Here is a 16,686-nt window from a genome sequence, read left to right on the forward strand (position 1 = left end):
ATAGTTGTGTGATTACCTTGCAAGATGGGCATGACTATCCCCATTTCACAGATGAAGAAATGGAATCTCAGGAAGCCTAACTTGACGAGTATCAGCTAGGAAGCCAAGATTGCTGAGGCCCATGCTTTCCCTACTACTCTACACTGCCTAGATTCTTAAGGCTTATTTTTCAGCCAAACCTTCTTATCACTGGTCTGGGAGAACTCACCAGAATGTTTAGTAAGATTTGGCAAGTACTTTATGTTAAAGGTCAAAACTTGAGGCTCCACAGTTCCATTTATGTCTACCCCGAGCTGATCCTTTATTTTGGTAACCGGGCAGTGCTGGGGTAGGGCACACAGGAGTCGTGGTTATCAAGCACCAGGTGGAATCCAGGGGTGGCAAGAGGCTTGCTAGCTTGGCAGCCACCTTTCAGAGCAATTCCAAATGATATTTTCAAACAGCCTGGAAATGTCTCTTATCTAGTCTTCACTGTACAAGGGAGAGCCAGGGACTCTTTGAGGTTGAGATGGGGCAGGAGAGCAAGCTTAAAAAGTACTCAACTATAAGGCTAAATAAATTACAGTTACTCCATATAATGGCATATTATGCTGCCATTAAACATAACGTTTTCAAAAATAATGACACTGCTCTAATTTACATTACGGGGAGGGAAAAGGAGGAACAATGATGAAGTAAGAAAAAACCAGAACAAAACACTAGGCATTCATCTCGACTGACCCTAAAATCCCACATACTCTCCTTTGAAGCTGTCCACATCTTTTTCTTCTTGAAGAAAAATGTTAATGGCTCCCAGGAGACCCAGGTGAGAGAACTTCCTGCTTTCTTTTGCAGACCTTCCTTTCTACTTCCAGTGGCCTCACATGGCTGGCCACTGAAGCTCTCCAGGGACAAGAATGACTCCCAATCTGTGATGCTTCATCTCTATCTCAGGGACAGTGACCATTAGTGCCAGATTATGTGCACTTTTTAGCACTGCTCATTTCCAGAAGCTAGGGTTCCCAAAAGTTCAAAGGGCAGGGCTCTTCACCAGGAATCCCCATGCTGCCTCCCTGAAAATAATGCTTCTAAGACAGTCACATTGTCACCATCCAGGCCTTCCTCTGAGACGGACCCTGGTAAAACCCATTGGCAGCCAAGATCCAGCCACATATCTGCAATTTGCGCCTTGTGCTGCCTCATTTCTTGCACCTCAGACCCACTGTGTAACTTTGCCAGGCACATGGCCAAAGTGTGAAATTCACCTATGGAAACACCTTCTATGGCTCCTTGCTGTTGCCCAGATAGACTCAGCACTGCTAAGCACCCAAGTTCAAGTCCTTCCCCAGCTGGCTCTTTTCTCGAACCTCACTGCCCACCTCTCCCACAGTGACTCCTCTCCCAACGAACTGGTTGGTCTGTTGAGTCCCCAAAACACCCTGCCCTGGAATGCTTGTTTCCACTCCCTTCTTTGCCTATCCATACCCAGCCCATCCTTCAAAGCCTCATAAACCCTCTAGGGCCTCTCCACCTCCAATCTCTTCTCTCTCCTCCAAACTCGATTAAAAACTGCTGGTTTGGGCACACATTGATTCTAGCACACGCTACATTGCAGCATTGGCTGTCTTTTTTATGTGACTATTTCCTATCTCCCCACTGAATTAGAGGCCCTTTGAAGGCAGGAACAGTATCTCATGCTTCTTGGTATCCGTGCAGGGCTAGCATGATAACTTTCACTTCGTATTGTGCTCAGCCTGAATTGTCAAGAGCAGCGAGAGGCGGGGCCCAGGTGCCTATTTGCTTTCCCTCAGTGGACACTGTCCCTGCTAGTCGGCCTCAAGAAATGATTTGAACTAATACACTTGGCTCAGGGATCTGTCATGACTGATCTTCAGGAGGTAGTGAAGAAGGAGGTGAATGATTTAGGAAGGATCCTGGCTATTATTTGCCTTGAACCCACTGGGTGAGGCTAGATGGGTGAGGTGGGAAGAAAGATGGAGAAGAATGGGAAAATACAAGCTCTGTCTTTGAAGAATGTATAATCCAGATCTGTGCAGGAAGAGTCTTTGCAAGAGCGCTCCAGAGTCATTAACCATATAATATCATGGATCACATAAAAAGCATAAAATAATAATAAATGAAAAATTCACAATATAAAGTGATCAACAGAGTGGGGTGGGGGAAGTCCTCTTGGAAGGTTCCAGAACAGGGTCTTCAACAAGGAGAACAAACTCACAGTGCTGGATGGCACAGAGAAAAGACCTTGGCCTTTGGAGGGGGACCTGGGCTCAAGTCTCATTCTATCACTTCCGAGTTCGGTGACCTTGAACATGTTATTTAACCTTTTGGAGCCTCACTTTCCTCAGCTGTAAAATGACACCTCACAGGGTTGTGGTGAGAATCAATGAGATAATGGATGTGAAATTGTTTTGTAAACTCTAGAGCTTTAAGTAAACAACAGTTACTCTTGTTTCTGTTTTTGGAGAAACACTGTACAAGGACATCATCTCCTGGGCTGCCTTAGATGATGGTGACAAACTCTGAGGGTTCTGTTTTAGCTTAAGAGAGCGGTGATCATTGTGCAGTAGAATGTGGTGACCCAGCACCTGCCTGCTGAGACCCAGTCCTCTCGGAAGAAACAAACAAGGTGCTGCTAGTCCCACCTTCTCCCCATGCTAACCTGACGTCTTGAGTAGCCATTCCCACCAGTTCTATCAGTGGTCCCATGACTTCCAGGCCACCCCTCCTCTCATGGCCCTCAGGTGATTTAGGACCACTTGTGTTGCTCTTGCTGGTTTGTCCAGGCACCTGTGGCAGCACAGAAGGGTGTAGAGGAGGAAAGAGGAAAACTGGTCCTGAGGAGGAGGAGAAGATGCTGAGATACTAGCTCCTTAGGCTGGGGCCCCGCATTCTCTGGGCCCTTCCCATACAGGTCCGCCTTGGTACACAGGCTGAAGTTCCTCTTCCTTCCTTGTCTTTCCCTGCCTCTCTTTCTCTCTAGTGCTTTTCTGAACCAACAACCAGCCTTCCAATAAAAAAGTTCTAACTCCTTTTCAGGAGGAAGCTTCTTAAGCAGGCTATGTCCCCACCCTGTATCTTCCCACCTGCAGTTTCTATTATTTTTTTCTCTTTGTCTGAGACTCCCAGCTCTTGCAGTAGAGATCCTTAGCTGTCAGACAGCCTCTCCTAAATAACAGGCATTCTCACACTCATACACACCAAGCAAGGGGAGTGCCATGGAGCTGGATTAAAGGGGCATGCGGAAACTGAGGGGTGGCTGGAACTCTGGGAAGAGGTCTGACCACTTAAAGATCTTTTCTGTGCCAAGAGGTACAGACACTTGGCCTGAAGGACACTTAAGCACCTTGAGTGGCATCAGCCCCTTGGTGAAGGAGCACAGGAAGTAGACATTTGAGACCCTCGAGGCGCTATCAGCCCAGCCCCGGACCCCTCTCGGATCCCTCAGCCCGCTGTGAGGGAGAGTGAAGGGTGCAGTTTTCAGAGAGGCTGAGACAGGGAGAGGAATGTGCTGATGGGGAGCAGGGTGGGAATGGCAGGCTGGGGAGGGAGGACCTAGGGCAGCAGATGAAAAGAGCTCCCTGAGTGAGAATCTGGCCCTGGATGATGAATGGGGTGTGAGAGAGAAGCCGGGAAAAGGGTAAACAGCCAGGAGGGACCCAGGAGGGAAGCGAGAGGGAGGGGTGAGGAGAAAGAATGTGGAGGTCAAGGAGCAAAGAAAATGCTCCTGGAGTGATTGACTCAAGATCCAACATGTTCCACACTGGATGAAGGCACATTTGCAAGCAGATGTGCCTGGCCACCCGCCCTCCCCTCCACACCCCTGTGAAGGTGTGAGCACGTCTGTCTGCTCTCCTCCCAGATGCATTCCATGCCCTCTGGAAAACCTTTCTTCTGATGTTTGGTTCTGAGTCTGCAAGGGACCCCACTGTAATATGAACATGTATTTGTGCAGTGATTTCACAATTTCCTAAAAATTTCACATGCATCATCCCACTAATGTACCCCTTACTCAAGCCAGTGAGGTTGAGAGCAGCATCCGCATCACCAGTTTACAGGTGAGAGGACTTAGGTATATTTGAGGTTGAATATTTTGGCAAAGGCACCAGATGTGAAAATGGGACTCAGACTTGGGGGGTCTTGGAGTTAAACATGTCACTTGGCTTCTCCGCTGCCTGGCATTGCAGATGTCACCAACTGATATATCTTGGAAGAGATCACTTACTCAAGAGGATACTCTCTGCCTGCACATAAGCAATATTCTGCCCATAGTTGAGGATATCCTGTTACTACTCTTTGCGAATGGAGGTGGGGTCTAAGGAGCTGTGACTCAGAGTTGAATTCTTGGGGACCCCCTGTGAATGATTAGAGGAAAAGGTCTGGGGCTGGGAGCTGCTGGCCATCCACTGAATGCCATTTGGCTTTTGCCCAGTTCTGGCAGGAAAGAAGGAAGGCTGGGGAGGGGCGGAGGCCTGGACATGGCCAGGGGCTTGCACAGGTGGTGGCAGATGGAAAGGATCCAAAAGCACAAGTCTGTAAGGAGAGACCACGGTGCCAGTCTCCCTCTCCCCAGCCGGCCCTTTATTGTGGGAAAGAATGCTAGCTGCCAGCGACCCCTCTGAAGACCAAGCACCTCTACAGTCCCTATAGCCAGCCCAAGAACGCAGGAGCCTCCTATCTGCCTTAGACTCCTCTCCTTACCCATCTCCTCCCAGCTCTCAGCCCTGGCCTTGCTGCTCTTCAATTCCCGACAGTGGCAGATCACTGATTAATTCAGAGCTGTTTAATAACCCTTCTATTTCGATGAAACAAGCTGTCTTGTTTTCTTTATTTTTAACACTGACTTTCGTTTCTTTGCTAAGCATCTTACTGTCATTTAAATTTCTCTGTCTCCAGCAAGCTGATAATAGACTGGAGTGAGCAGCTGCTTCTGTCCTGTTTATGACAATGATTAGAAGTTAGAGCTGTGCAAGCAGAGAATTGACCAAATCTCGGTTCAGAGGGGTCTGCTCCTGTTTGTAGAGGGAGTGTTAATTTTAACATGATTAGGAGAATTCTGGCTCCAGAGGAGACCAGGGCTAATCCCAGCCTAGCCTTCCTGGCACCCTGCTCAGAGGAGGCTGCCATGGGCCTGAAGGTGTGAGAACCAACTTTACTTACTTTGTAATTCAACTGTATGGACCTGAAACTCCACTTCATAACAGAGCCTTTTCCTCCACTGAATTTGGATTTACTGAGCAGCAAACAGGGAAACTCAAGCTTAGAGAATTTAGGATGGGTGGGGCCCTCAGCTATCAGCTGTGATACCTCTGCTCTATGCAGGAATCTCTTCTTGAGGCCTGGCCGTCTTCTAGCCTCTGCTTGAATTCCCTAAATGTTGTAGAGCCCATTCCCTCCCTAGATAGCCTTTTCCAGGCTGGGATAGCTCTGATTAATCTTGCTCTTTCTTTCTTTTTGCAATACTTATTTGTGACTTGTAGGACCATGATTTGTGTGCATACCCTCTCTTGCCAGGTTGAAACCTCCTCAAGAACCTGGACAGTGACTTGTCTCCCTGCTACCATACTCAGTATATGGATATTCTATAAACACTTGTTCAGTCAAATGAAATTATGCTGCACCAACTTTAAAATTTCTGGCAAGGAATATACCTTTCTTCTCCCAGGTGAAGCTTCCTATTTTTCTCTATGCAGACAAATGTTGCCTCTTCCCATCCCCAGGCCAGGCACGGCTGCTTCCCCAGGGCCCTGCTTTTTCTTCCAGGCCCCCAGGGACTGCACAGTTGGTGGAAAACTTGGCCAAGGAAGCTGGGGGCATGCAGTGGAAGTCAATTGGGTGGCCTAGACAAGGTTCTCTGGATCCCAGCACCCCTGCTTCCCTTCAGGTCAGCCACAGCTGCCGGAGAATGCTCCCAGGTGCATGATGTGCAAATCCAGTCTGGGCTGACCCTCCCTGCCTCTCATTCCCTCGCAGCCTTGTGAGACTGGAGCTCTCTGCACCTCCCAGCCAGCACAGTCTGCAGGCAGCTGCTTGGGTCATTGTCTCAGCCTCTTCAAGTTGTGAATGCTGCGTCTATAGAGACTGAAACACAAACAGTGCCCACAGTGCCTCTCGGGGAGGGAGGGGCAGCTTGGCCTTGCCAGAGCCATTGACTGTGCAAATATCAAGGCTTACTGTGGATGGAGGAAAGCTGGTTGGAGCTATTCAAAAGGGGGAGTTTTTTGACACCACACTGCCCAGCACCATGGAAGGGCTGTGGTGTGTGCTGAGGGCTGGCAGATGGGTAGAGAAGAGGAGAGGTCAGTTCTCACAGGGAATACTGTGTCATCGGGAGATGCCTGTCTGCTCAAAACCAAGGAAGAGAGAGATGGGGGAGGTCACTGGGCACAGTGCAGGGACAAGAGACTGGAGAGAAAAGGTAGCTAGTGGGCAGATCAAGAGAGTGTGGTGGGTGAGGCTAGGGCAAACAAACCTCCTAGCAATTGGAGGGCAGTGAATGGCAGCTTGCTGTGTGATTCAGAGCAATGCACTTACCCAGTTTAGACTTGGGTTTCACATCCACTATGAGGGCCTGGGTAAAAGCTACTATCAAACGCTCAAAAACATTTCCCAAGTATTCTACACCAAACACCTATTTATTCTGCAGTTCAAACTCTTTCTTAAAAAATAATATTTAGAAAGGAAATCAAGGCATCTTGCTGCCCCCATTTTCTGCAGGCTCTTGGACAGTGCTATGGGATGTCTAGGACTCTCCTCTCACAGGCCCCATCCCGCACTCTGCACTTCCAACAGGGACAAGTCTCTTTGTGGTGCTTAGGGAGCTTCTTGGCCTACTAGAAGACAGCTGATGCTTCTCCCTAGACATCCTGTTATGTTTTGACCGATGATCAGTACTACCAAGGACATGATCCCTGAGCCCCAGGGTCCAGTTTGGGCTCCTGGACTCCACTCCTGCTAACGCACTTTATGATGTGTTTGCTCCACCCATGTCCCTGCCCCTAGGAGCTCTCTCTGCAGGAGAGATGCAAGCCCTGTTGCAGCCAAGCAGCCAGACGCCCATGAGCTCTGCCTTTTCTTCTTCCATGAAGGGTTGACTCCCATAGCAATGCCAACCTACCAATCCTATGACAGTGTCATTCGTGTCCACTCTTAGAGCTCTGAAGGCACTAAAAATCCAAGGGCAGCACAGTCAGAATTCAAATTCCAATCCCACTGGCTAAGTGTTGACCACAAGCCCTGAATGTAGTCTCCTTGCAGGGCCACCGTTGACTTTCTTCTCTATTTCCCATCTCCACCAAGTATTCAGCCCTTTATACTTTAGCATACAGATTTTCTTTAAATGAAATCTTATTTTTCTCAGAAAATTCCAAACAAATTTGGAGAGAGAGGGGGAAAATAACCCTAGTTTTGCTTTTTATACCTGTTTCAAAATTTAGAATAATTTTCCCTGTTTCCAGCACTTGTCATTGTTCCAACTTACCTAACACCCTCTTCCTGGGCCTGACTCCAGGAACAAAGACAAGTGAGGGTGCTTGAGTATTCACTCCATTATACAGCCAGAAAAACCAAGGTGCTGGGTAAGGGGCAGGAGCCAATTCTGCTAGAGCGTAATTAACCTCTTATCTCCCTTCTGGGACCAGGGAACAAATGGTGGGTAAGCACTGGTCAACAGGTGAGAAATCTTTAGGAAGCGGGAAGGGCTACAAGTGTGAAGGCAGGCACTTAGTTCCTGTTTGATTCTTTGACACTGGGCTCTTCCTGACCATCTGCTCTCAACCATCTCAGTGGGGCCTAAACCTCCTGCAGGAGGGCGCTGGGAGTGGCTTCCAGCTCCCCATGCAGTTCAGATCTTTCTCTCTCAGTCTGTGGGCCAAGAAAGCTGAAGAACTTGACCCCCGGGGGGTCACTCAGAGTGGGGTGGTAGACTCGAATTTTGTTCATTTACAGATACACCTCAGGGGTGGGGTGTTTGCCTTACAGAAAACATGGTAGCCTGGGTTTTAATCTCACAGAGAGTGACGGGACTTGTTAGAAAGTTTTAGGCAGCAGGAGTGAGGGTGGGGCATCAGGGGCATCAGGGCACTGTGAAATCCCCAGCCGGCCCTGCTCCTGGAAAACACCACTGCCCAAAAACATGGAGCGGAGACCTGGAATGAGAGCTTTGCTGACTCACAAGGGGCCTCCTGTCTGTGGACAGGGAAGGAGCCTGGGTCTTCCTGTCCGGCTTGGGCTGGACTCCCGCTAAGAACCCCATTCTCAGTGAAATTCAAAAAACTGGCTCTTCTCCTTCAGGTATTTTTGTTCCTCAGGAGAAAAAAATGGGAAACCGGGGGAGCGGTCAGGGGAGGTGGGAGGTCAGAGGCCAACGTAATATTTACCCAGCCCAGCCGAGGCCTTTCGCTTTTATGAAGCAGGAAACCACTTCAAAGCGGCAACATCCCCTCTTGCCACTTCTGTCTGCCTGCTGGTCCTCCTGCCTCTACACCCCAAGGCAGGGCTTTTCTACTCACCCTTTCCTCTGCTCCTGAACCTTCCACCCTCTCTCCCTTAAAGGGTGGAGCACGCTGCCTGGCTGGCCGCTCCCTCTAATCCCTGCTCAAAGGTAAAAAGACCTGCCCATAGTCACAGAGCAACCACAATCCATAGGCTCCCCTGACATTCTGAGCTGTCCCTGGCGTGCTCTTGTTCACTTAGTGAGTTTGCTATCACTCAGAGGCACTGGGGTTACAACTCCTCATCCAAAGCCCCATTCCACCACGAGAGCAGAAGCGGAAATGACGGCTAGGAAAGGTTCTAGAGACTGGGATCTAGTGGTTCTTTACATTGTGGAGGGGGCAAGAACTCCTTCTCTTCAGAAATACAAAACAACATGTACCCATATCATTCTTGAAGATATGGAATCTCCAAGGTTTCACAGGCCTCTTGAAGCCTAAGTATGGCGCTAGCTCTGTGCTTCCCAGTGCAGGGGTCTGTTCCCTGACAGCATCACTGATGTGGCTCCCCCAGCCTCAGACAAGGTGCAGGGAGAACATGACCTTCCTTTATAGGATTAGAGACTCTCTTTGAGTTGAAATCTTCGTCCTTCTAACCTTTCTCCATTAGTATCCCTCTGCCCTCTTTGTGGACAGAAAGCTTAAAAGAGAATGGCTCCTTCTCCAGATAGCAAGCACATGGCAGAGGCAGCCCGAGGAGTGGACAGACTCCCCTGCCCAGCCAGGGTGTAGGGATAAAATCCAAATCTTCCCTCTCAGGTCCTTCCATTTAATAACTTCATTCAGATAAGAGTAGGTGTATAATAGCAGGATTCTGGGCACTTAAATGTGAATGTGGATGAGTAATATTATTTCCTGACGCACCACACTGGCCTCTACACACCAGCTCCAGAAGTACCAGAAAGGGATGCAATTTGCATAGAATACAACATGAAAACCCTTGGGAGTGTGCACCTTGGAGTCCTTGCTCTAGGATGTTGACTAATAGAAAACAACTCCAACGCTGTCCATTTACAATCCTCAGAGAAGAATGACGGAAAAATCGGGTAAGTAGGGGTAGCTGTGAGAGGCTGGAGCCCGCAAGAGCATTAAATAGTCATCATTCTTCACAGGAAACTGTGAAGTTCTCCAGCACCTCTGAGTCTCTCCTGGAAATCTTCATCTCCCATGACTTAAAGCAAAGGCTTTGAGGAGCTGTCTGCTCTCACTTCCTCTGACCCCTAGTACACATTGTTAATGCCATTCTGCCTTTTACGGCAGGTATTTGGGGGTACTTGGCTTATGCAATTTCTTCCTTCACTCCCTTAATGTACTGTAAATGCCCTGAAGGTAGGATCTCTTACTTTTTCATCCTTGTATTGGGAGGGAGGTACCACATTCTTGGCACCACAGAGATGATCGATCCCTATTTATTTAAACTTAAATGAATTCCAATTCCCGCTTTCAGTGTCATCCTATTTGGTTTAGTACAAAGGGCGAGAATCTCTCCTTCTTCTCTCCCTCTATACTACAGTTGAGAGGGAGGCTGTTTAGATAGAACAAGAGAAAGCCTGGGAGAACAACTCCTCCAAGAGGGCTGGGAGGGCCTAGGGTTCCTCTGTCAGAAGCTTCTGTCTTCTCAAAGCCTCGGAGAGAATGTGTGTGTGTTGGGAGGCACGGAGGAGACAGGCTCATTCACCAGCTCTTCACTCAGAGCCCTGGGATCCCTCCTCCTCTTCCCTCTGAAAGACAAGTTGAACTTTCCAAGGGCAACTCCACTGCCTTTTATCTCTCACCCTCAAAGTAATTTTAGCCAAAGAAAAGCAGAATTAAACTTTCATAACACGATATATTTATCTTGTTTTTTTCTTTCTTTTCTCTATCCTCCCTTCCCCCTGCCCTGACCTCCAGGTACATCTGAGCTAAAGCAAACCAAGATGAACTATCAGGGGATGCTATCAGATCGGAAGAGACGCTGCTAAGCTCTGGCCTCCTGCCCATCCCAAAACTTCAATATTTTTCCATGCCCCTTTTAGGCAGTTATTATCTCCTTAGATGAGAAAAGCCTCTGGACTCTGCTGTCTCTCAATATTGTCCTCTGCTGAAATGAAAGGGGGAATTCTAATTCAGAGAAAGACTCCCACAGAGAATATGAAGAAAAAGATTAAATCAGGGATACAACGTTGACATGCATTCAGTTCCTGAAAGGTCTTTAAAAAAAAAAGTCTCCTCAGGAGCAGTTTTGCTACCACCTGAGAGTCTCAAAAATCTGCATTTAGGGAGTTGGGAGATGGGAAGGCATGTAAAGGCCCTTCGGGGATGGGCCAGAAACTTCTGTTGCTGATAAGAACTGGCAAGGGCCTTTTGGCGCGCCAGCCAGCAGATTGGACTGCCTGTTAAGTTGAGAATGCACTCCCTCCCTGCCACCCACCCCTAGACGTGACCTGTTGGGGCAGGCCTCTCCGGAGCTGCTCGCAACCCATGCACCCCTGCTTAATGCTGCAGGCGCCTTCTCATCCTCTGCAAACAGACAGAGGCCCAAAGGTCTCACTGGCAATAGGACCCTACCAGTTGTGGTCTCTGGGAAGTGACAGCTGGAAGTTTCGAATATATCTCATCTATTAATATGTTTTTTCTTCTAAAAAAAAAAACCACACACACACAAAAGCCACTGTTTTGGGCCAAGCCTGGCTTTCAAGAGTCCCCTCTAGTGGAGATAACCTGCTACTTCGGCTTCCCAGTTCAGCCAGGAGCCTCCCTGGCCTGGGAAGATTCAGAAAACCCCCTTCTGCCTGCAAGGCTCTCTTTCCCACTTTCTCTTTATGTTCGCTCTGAACTCTGTCTGCCCCCATTCACACTGTCAGTCTCTCTGTCTTTATCTTCCCTTGCTGTCTCCCTCCCTCTCTCCATTTATCTGCGCCTGTGCCCATATCTTGACTTCTGTCTTTCCACGTGTGCCTTTGCTCCTGTATCTTGATTTACATCTTCCATCCACCTGCTGGTTTCCTCTGACGTTCAGGATTCCAGGTCTGACTCTCTAAGAATGCCTTGGGAAGGACTTGGACCACATGGACTCACCTCAAAGGGCCAAAACAGCCACCCACAAGCCAGATCCACAGTGAGAAGCACTATGAAAATCCTAATGGTTATAGAGCTATCTATAACCTGAGCTCAGAGCTCCTGCTCCAAATCCTGTGTGAAGCCAGTCGCTCCCTTCAACAGCTTCTCCCCACCTCCCTGCCTGCTTCCCAGTCTCTGACACACGCCCCGCCCTGCAAACAACTGGCAATGCCTGGGTAAAGGGACAACTGGCAGTGGGTAGGAAGAGTATGCTAGGGCAGGGGAAGAAGGTGAGGAAGAGGTGAGTGGGGGTCAGAGGCTGAGCCTGGGGCTGTGGCAGGACAGTGGAGACAGAGCGAATGTTAAGCTGGGGTGAGGAGGGGGGAGATGGGGGAACACCTGCTGGTCCTCTGAGTTTCCCAGAGATATTCTTTCACCCAAGAGGGAGACAGAACCGGGGCAGAGAAGGCGGTTAATGGTTAACCAACTGTAGGAGCAGAGAACTTTTGCACTGCTCAGGCCTCAGCCATTTATTTCAGCTATGCACCCTTCCTTCCTCCTCTCCCCTTACACTCTTACCCAGCAGGGACCCTGCTCGCCAACAAAGAACTTTCTCGCCTCTATTTGTGCCCTCCAATTCCAGATGGAGCAGTGTGGAGCTAGATAAAGAGGTTCCATATGCCCAAATGCTAGGGAATGAGGCCCAGGAGAGCCTGAGGGCTAAGCCCAGGAGGACGGGGGTATGCTCTTCTTAGCAGCCATCCCTCCCTCGCGCCTTGGGACCAGCTGTTTGACCCTGGGAAGAACTGCCTTTCTCTCTGTCTCCACAGGGCTCACCTTTAGAAATGACCAAAAGAGAAGTGGATGCACACCCACCCCTCATTTACTCTAATCAGGCATGAAATCTTTGTAACGAAGTGAAAAAACTGTTAAGGGAACCGGTTCCATTCATCATTGTTTGAACTGAACATATGTGAAGGGTAGAAATAGAATATTCACATATAGTGAATTGATAACAGACTGCCCCTGGGTGGGGCAGTGGAGTGGTGATTGGGGCTGAGGGGGGAATGCACATGAGCTGTAAAACTCCCAGCACCTCAAAGCCTGTTTCTACCAGTTTCCCTGTGGACAGTCCTGAATTATTTCTAGTTAACAGACTGTAACACAATGCTGCAGTCTCTTTATGATCAGAACGGGGGTGTGGGGTGGGGGGCTGGCTAGGCGCTCCTTGCCTCTCCATTTGCCATGATGGACAGAAGTATATTATGCCTCAGTTCGTGTGTGCGGAGACAGCTGTGTGGCAATGCAGGGAGACAGCTGGTGGTGGTGGGGAGGTGCTGTTGGAGACAGGAATTGCCTCCCCCACACCAAACCCTATATCTTAGGGAGGCAATCATAGAAAATGAGGTAGGATAGAAACTATTAAACCCCCAAACAGTGACAACTCTAGCACCATAAATATTTCATAGCACCTAAAGTGGTGAGTTTAGGCTGCTGTCAGCTGCTGCCTTGTATATTTAACCATGTCACTGGTTTCCCCTCCTGCTCCTGTGTTTTCTTATAACCTGCCCATGAAATAAAGATTAGCTGAGTAATCAGAACTATTTGTAAATGGGAAAGGGATCTAGGAAACAGGTAGCTGTTCTTTGAGTGCTTTCTTTTTAACCTCATTTTAAGTGCAGACTTCAGTAAAACAGATGGTGAATGAACTTTTACATTCGCCGCATCTGCAGCTTTTGATAGTCAAGAGAGTTGCAGGGTAAATGCTCCCCTGGTGCTCTGAAGACAGGGGTAGGTATTCAGACCAGGTCTGAAAGGGGGCCACCAACTTTGTAATGGCATGGTTTTGGGTGATGGATGTAAGACACTGCCATACTCTTCATTTAGACTTGGGTTGAAAAGCTAGTCAGCCCCCCTGTCCTGATCTAGGCTTCGAGGGACCCCTGTCCTTATGCCCTGTCAAAAAGAAGGACCAGCTGGGATTTCCTTGGCAGACTCATGGTCCCTGGGTAGAGGAGATCTCTTGGTACTTTACCACTGCTGCTCTTCAGCATCTTCCCTGCACATCGCTCCAAATGTCATTTCCATTTAACTGCTTTGCAAGCCAATTTGCCCCCATCCTAATGCAATTTGCTGAGGACAGTGAGGGAGCAGAGAGGGCAGTCTGCATTGCCCTCCCTTTATCAGCGGGTCCCTGAAGAGGATCAGCTGCAGAGTGGAGGGAAATCGCTCCTTTAGGTAATGCTGGCTGGTGGCAGCAGGGGCAAGTTCCGGGATGAGGAGGGGTTGGTGGTGATGCCGGGTGGAAGAAGGGGAATGAAAAACAACCTCGCTAGGGTATTTTCACAGATTCCACTCTGTTTCCCTGGTTCCCTACCCTTTCTCCTCACCGCCCCTTCAGCCCCCAGGACACCACCGAGGAGAGATCCCAGGTAATTAGTTCAAATGGTTCTCTGTGAAGAGAGAGGGAAGTTAATGAATTCTTCTCTTTTCTTGCCTGGAGGTCAGAGGCGAGAGGGCTGCAAGAAACTCTGGGAGCTTTCTGGGGTGATTGCATAAAAGTTGTGCATTTCAGTTAGGAATAGCTGAATTCCTCCAGCCAAGGTAATCTCTTCCTGGGGCTCTGTCACTCAGTAGAAGGTCCCAGAATCCAAAGTCAACCCAGAGGGAACAGTGAAGTTTCAATGTCTAGGAAAGAAGCCCAGCAAAGGAGGGAGACTGCTATTGTGTGGGGAGAGGGGAGAGCTAAACCTGACTCGTGCTCTCAAAGTGTCCAGCCCAGGCCAGCCAAGATATTCATCTTGGCCTGCCGCTCATAAGCTTTGTCCACTGTGTACGTGAATGGAAGGAAATGAATGTGACCCCAAATTTCTGTGGGTTCCTCCAAGCCGACGGGCCCCCAAGTGACTGCCTCAAGCTGTGACTGGCAGTCCCAATCCCCTCAAACTGATCCTGCCTTCATGTCCCTTGCGTACTTGCGTGCCTTCTATGGTGTGCCACTGTCACTCTAAGATCTTAGATTCCTGCAGGAATCCTGTTCATATTTCCATTGCCCACCTCTTGGGGCTCTCATTTCTAGACCCTTGATGACCTAGAACCTCAAATCTCTTATCCAACTTCCTCTCCCCCATTATTTCTATCCCTCCTGAGCAGAGCTGAGTTTGAGTAGGTAGGTCCCACTAGGGCAAGGGTCATTCCAAACAGGTGGACACTTTTTCGGGGACCTAGAATGGTAGTTTCTGGTGACTCTCTGGGCATCTAGACTATGATTGGCATTATAGAGACTACCCGTGGGATGGTTAAAAAGGGCTAGAATTTTCTAGGATCCCTACCTAACTTGTGGGGTGGGGCAAGAAAGAGCACAGGGAAGGAAATATTCTCAAATGGTTCGTAAGGAGCCTCTGGGACCCTAAGCAAACTCCCATTTCAACCCTCAGCACTCGCGTAGTCCTCACACTATGGGGCTGGACCCCTGCTGGGCGATACACCGCAAAGGGAGTCCCGGGAGATGAAACACTTAGACCCATTCAGTGCCTAGGAATCTCTCCCTGAGCCTTATGGAACCCGCGCAAATGATGTTTTCCCCTTTCCCTGATCTCCAGTCTCGGATCTGAAGGGACAGCCGGCGGCTACCAGGGACTCTGGCACTGGAGTGAACGCCCCCAAATCGATCGCTGGCCACTGTGGCTTTGGGTTGTCTCGCTGGTGCCACCGAGGCCCTCTTTGGGCTCCGGCTCTCGGGACAGCCTTGCCACCCCGAGCTCCCCAAAGCCGCAGAGCGCCGGCAGGTGCGCGGTGGAGGCGCGCCGCGGAGCGCTGCTGCCGCCCTCAGCCCGCGGCCGGGAAGCCCTGGGCGGGAGGCAGCGGCTCCAGTGAGCCTGAGATCGCGCGCACGCCGCGCTCCGGCCCGCAAAAGTGGCCGAGCCCACACGGAGAGTCGCCCGCCGCGGCCAAGCCCAGTTGCCTGGGGCCGGGACCCCAAAGAGGCGGGTGCGGGAGAAGCCGCCACGGGTGTGCGCGCCTGTGGGGAGAAGGCCGCTTACCCAGCTTGGCGACGTCGGTCTGTCCTTCCGTCCCCGCTCTGTCTGCCTCGGCCGCCGGCTGCTGAGGGCGGCGTGAGGCCCCTCTCCCTGCCCGCAGCTCGGAATCAGGGAGAAGACCAAATCCACATGGAGTCCAAATTCATTAAAATCCACATCAAGCCACCAGCCACTTATCTGTATTCCTGAAGTCGCCCCGCGGTCTCCGCCCCGCGCGCCCCTCAGTCCTCCGTCGCCCCGCAGCAGCCCCGCTGGGCGCTGTCGCCGGCTCGCGGGGGGCACCCGGAGGCGCCGAGGGGGCGTGTGGGGGTGGCCGGCGGTGTCTCTCGTGGGGAAGAAGCAGAGCCCCGGCTGTCTTCAGATTTTTCCAGCGCGACTTTCCGGGCTCCTCTGACATCAGCAATCCCGGCGCTTCCTTCCCTTCTTGCTCTCGGGTTCTTTCACAGTCCCATTTCCTCCGGGAGCCTGGCTTTCCAGATCTATTTCGAGGTTTGCTCCGCCAGCTGCGGCGCTCGCGCTGCCTACCGTTCCCAAGCTCGCGGGGTCTCTCTCCGGATCGCTCGCCCTCTCGGCTGAAAAATTCCCAGCAACTGCGCTCCGATGCCCTCCCGCTCCAGTCTGGCGCGGATGCCTCTCAGCCCGGCAGCTCTGGCTCCCGCGGTGGCGGCGGCGGCGGCGGCGGAGCCCCGAGCGCCGGCCTCCCTATTTTACCATGCAGCTCATTATCATAGAGGCCGCGCACGTTAACCCCCTCCCCGCCGGCCGCGGCCGCCCGAGCTGGGGCCGCGCCCGCTGCTGGCACCGCCCGCCACAGCCAGCCCCGTGCCCCCTCCCCCGCCCGCGCGGACTTCCTCCTCCGCAAGCTGTCAACAAAGGAGAAGCAGGTTTGGCATCGGGAGGCCGCTCTGCTGCCTGTCCTGCGCCCAGCTCAGCCCGGACCCATCGGCCACCTTAAGTAGCCCCGGGGACAAGGAAAATGCTGCCAGGGCCCGGGAATTCGAGTAGGGCCTTGCGAGCCCAGCTGGTTTAGCCCCCGGTGGGGATAGAAGGTCGAGCATTGGGGTTAGCGGGGAGCTCAGGACACAGGAAGAGTGAGTGAGGGCAGTAGGGACAGGGAC

At 50.8% G+C, this 16,686-nt stretch overlaps 1 protein-coding gene across 1 annotated transcript in view; it reads right to left on the reverse strand.

Moving 5' to 3' along the window:
* Nucleotides 1–16,350, reverse strand: part of LOC117074081 (plexin-A2) — a gene marked incomplete at its 3' end in the record, with an annotated part of 200,122 nt that extends 183,772 nt beyond the window's left edge. Inside the window, exon 1 of the mRNA XM_033195314.1 lies at nt 15,572–16,350. The remainder of the gene's footprint in view (nt 1–15,571) is intronic.
* Nucleotides 16,351–16,686: the final 336 nt, after the last annotated feature.

Source organism: Trachypithecus francoisi, unplaced genomic scaffold (assembly GCF_009764315.1).
Source record: "Trachypithecus francoisi isolate TF-2019V2 unplaced genomic scaffold, Tfra_2.0 Lachesis_group5, whole genome shotgun sequence".
NCBI lineage: Eukaryota > Metazoa > Chordata > Mammalia > Primates > Cercopithecidae > Trachypithecus > Trachypithecus francoisi.